This window comes from Triticum dicoccoides, chromosome 4B (genome assembly GCF_002162155.2).
Source record: "Triticum dicoccoides isolate Atlit2015 ecotype Zavitan chromosome 4B, WEW_v2.0, whole genome shotgun sequence".
Lineage (NCBI taxonomy): Eukaryota > Viridiplantae > Streptophyta > Magnoliopsida > Poales > Poaceae > Triticum > Triticum dicoccoides.
Window position 1 is genome coordinate 375,277,465 of NC_041387.1, and position 4,300 is coordinate 375,281,764.

A 4,300-nucleotide genomic window follows, 5' to 3' on the forward strand; every position below is an offset into this window, starting at 1 on the left:
GCTCCTGCAGTGCCACGGGGGCTGTAACCTCAAACGTGGCGTTGACCATCTCAGTAGTGGCCGTGAGCGTATCTGGGGTCGGCTCGGTGGTTGCCTCCATCTTCTTGGAGCTCTCTGTCTCGTGGGGATCAGCCTCCCGCGTCTGCTCCAATATCGGCAGATCTTTGCCTGGTTCTCCTTGGTCCATCATGAAACTAACAAATACTAGGAGACCACTGAAAGGAAAACACAATCGCAATGACAATGAAACAAAAAAGAGAGTGAGGATCGGTTACTGCTTTGCAAAAGTTCTTTTTTTCTTTGAATGAAAATATACCAACATCACGGATCCGCTTACCTTCCCTTCGTTGGGAGAGAAGAACAGTGGCAGATGCGAGCGTTGCCTTTCTTGAAGACGGTGAGGGAGAAGGGGATTCGGCGAAGAGTGAAATGATGGTTGCTTCGTCCATCAAACTTAGACTGCGGGGAGGTGGGGTTTTGTGATACAACGACTCGTTACTACCGTGCTACGACCGGGATGACTCTCCGCCTGCATACTGCCTTCTAATTTGGTGGATGGCATTTGGGCCCGCGCGCTGCATGGCCCCCATGTCGGTGAACAAAGTATAACGACATTCAGTAGAGGGAGACGTTTCAATGACCTAGGAGGAGCCAGAAGCGGTAGAGTGTCTCCATTGTACTAGTAGTAATTGTTTTTCTGGGTAGCTGTAGAGTGTCTCCACTATACTAGTAGTAATTGTTTCTCTAGGCCCAAGACAAAACAGCCAATCCACACTAGTAAATAGTAAAATCAATTCAAAAGGCGCTACCCAGTCCCAGCACACCGCCCACCACCCCAAAAAAACCTGGGTGCTCTTCTTCCTCCTTGCTCCCACCCACCTCACGTCAGCTTGCTCCACTCGTACCCCCAAAGTCCTCACCTCACTCCTACAGAAAACCCCAGCTCCCCTTCTTCCTCACTCCTACAGAAAACCCCCAGCTCCCCTTCTTCTTCGCTCGCACTACAACTAGGCTCATCATTCGTTACTCCGCTCAAATCCGTGAGCGCGATGCGACGCCCTCGAGGAAAATGGAGTCAGCTGACCCCAGCACCAAGAATATGAGGCTCCCGCCAGCGGCAACGCCTGTTGTTAATCCCGCACCCGGCAGCGCGGGGAGAGGCGGCGACCCCGCCCCCACCGGATCCTAGGAACCCGTAGAATCTCGGGTGGACCGCATCAGCGATCTCCCGGACGCCGTCCTTGGGGAGATCATCTCGCTTCTCCCCACCAAGGATTGCTGCCGCACCCAAGTCCTCTCAATTTGGTGGCACCCTCTATGGCGCGCCGTGCCCCTTAATCTCGACTGACGTCAGCTATCTCTCTTCAATGATTTTGAAATCCCCAGAGCCATCATCTCCTCCCACCAGGGCTCCGTTCAAAGCCTCTGCATCTCGTCATGCTACCTGAGCAAGCATACCATGCCCTGCACGGTGGACGCCTGGCTGAAATCCCCTGAATTCACAGAACTACTGTTGCTTGAGTTCTACTATTCCCCTGGAAATCACATACCACATACCGAACGCCATGAACTTGTGCCCTCAGCACCGATGTCCATCTCGTGGTTTTCCTCCTCTCTCCACACCGCCACCTTTGTGCTGTGCTACCTACCAGACAATCTAGTACTAAACCTTCGACTCCCATTTCTCAAGAAACTTACACTTTTGCGGGTTCGTATATCGGAGGCCTCATTGCACAACATCATCCACTCTAGTTGCCCTGCGCTGGAGTGCTTGGTGCTTGTTTTCATAGTTAGAATCGGTTGTCTCCAAATAAAGTCTCCTAACCTTGTAAGAATTGGAATTTCTTTTGACGGAAGGCAGCTCATCATCCAAGATGCCCCTTCACTTCAAAGGTTGATCCTTGATTCTAGTTATTCACCATTGCAAATAACCATCCTCTCTGCACCTAAACTGGAGACCTTGGGTGTAATACATGATCTCTGTGCTCATTTCAATATGGTGTTTGTCTCCATAGTTCTTCAGGTACTTTATATTATCATCTACACTTGTAACCATACGCTGCATTTTAAATTTCTGCGCATAATTTATATATCATCTTGGAGTACACATTTTGTACTAATATTATGTTCTATGCTCAATGAAGAGTTTCTCCATGGATGGCCTATCAATGGTGCTGGATTCTGTCAAGATCTTATATATCCAAATGAATAGTTTTGATCTAAACAAGATATGGCTTGCTGCAATGCTTTCCATGTCTGGAGAAATTGTATATAAAGGTGATAATTTCACGCACATTGGAAGCCCGCATATAGTGTACTAGAATTAACCGTTCAGATGTTGCTCTTTCGACACTCTTCTTTTAGACCTTAACTGTTTTCAATCTTCATGTCTATTTAGGCAACAGGACGGGGTAAGAAAGTTATAACCAATCGGTGGATTCGCAAGCATCGGGAATTCTCGCTTCTCATGAGATTCGATTGAAGACAATAATGCTAGAACGATATGTAGCCAACCGTGCGAACAAAAGATTTGTCACATTCTTCCTGCTGAATGCGACGTTACTATTGTCCATCAGGCTTAAGTTTATCAGCAGCATGGTTTTGACGGATGGGTATGTCGAAGAGCAAAAAAAGGAGTTTCAGGTGGGCAAAAGAGCTTTTGAACGTGCCGGGCTTTTATTTACAACATATTGTGGTCATAATCCAGTAAATTTTACGACCCAGGATGTTCATTCTATGGACCTGACCGATCCATTTGACTGTGACTGCCGAAAACAGTGCTGGAGTTAGATGTTGTTGCCCTTTTCAATGTGGGTTTTTTTGTAAACCTGATGAACAATTAACCCTCGTGCTTTTGTACAGTTTGTAAGATGGAGTTAGATGTTCCTGCCCTTTTTAACTCGGCTGTGACTGTCATATTTTCTTTGAAACAAGGCAAATGGCTTGCCATTCATTTAATTTAGAGTGAAATATTGTAACAAATCCCAACCAAGGGAAATAACATCACTCTCGTCGGCTGCTTGAGCTCACTATGCATTGCAGAAGCCAAGTGACTAGCTCCCACCAGCACCCACAAACTTATTTCGAACTACCACATCAAATGGGCTGTAAATTTTCATAGGAAAGGTTGCATGACCGTGACAGATTTGGATTCTGACATTTGGGACCCGCAAGGAAATAGCCTATCCAAGGTGGTGTCGACTTACTAGCCAGTCAACAAACGATTTTGCCTACCAGCCGTTGGATTGACACCCAAACCAAACCACCCCGTCGGCTCCTCCTACTCCCGCCTCCCATGGCTGGCTGCGCCTCCGCCTCCCTACTGTATGTACCCTCCAACGTTGGCCAGTCCCTCCCTCTATTCCCCCACACGTCCTGTTATTCTCCGGCGACGTCAGCCCCAACACGCACCCGCGCCCGAACTAGTCAACCCTCGTACTCCCCTCCGCCTGCGACTAGATCGGCGCATCTTCAACGGCTCCTGTTCGTTCCGCCCGAGGCCTCGCCGTCGTCCTCCGCCTTGCGGCCTTGGTTCGCTCGCCGTGCATGGTGCACCGCCCTCTTGCGTTATCAACTTTGTCAACAACCGAGAGGAACAAGGAGATGACTGTACGTGGAGAGGATGACAGTAGGGACCCACCAGCGTCATGGCAGTACGCAAGCAAGTGCCTCTATAGTACAAGCCCAAAAATATGGTTCCTCCTAATGGTTGGACATCTGGGGCTCAAGCCATTGTCAACGTAGTCAATAAATGAGAGAATTACACTACGAGCAGCTGACACCAGGGACCCAGCAAGTCGCGCAGTTTTTTTTTTGAGGAACAAGTAGTTGTTATTTATACTAGTTTTAGCGACGGATCAGGGTAACAACGGGGCTGTGCGGGGGCTGTGGCCCGTCTAGCCAGGGTTTTATTTATGTTTACCACATCATGAGCCCAGTTGTGTTTTTTTCTTGCTGAAAATGGCTAGCCCAGTTCTATTTTTTTAAAAGAAATACCCAAACAAGGCCTACTTGCTTTATCGGCCCTACCGGGCTGCAAATCTTTCAAGATGAGGAGAGTTTCATTCGGTTTGCCCAGAAATGACCTATACATTTTTAAAACACATCAAACCGGGAATTAGTTTCAATTTTTTTTCATTACAAGATCTTAAATTCCATTGATTTTTATGCGTGGACAATTATTTGGATTTTATATTTATATAAATTATTTTTCAAAATAGTCTGAATGTGAATCGATATTTCTGGATTAAAAACAGTTAACCGCACCAAAATATGCAAAATTTTGTACACTTTTTAACCG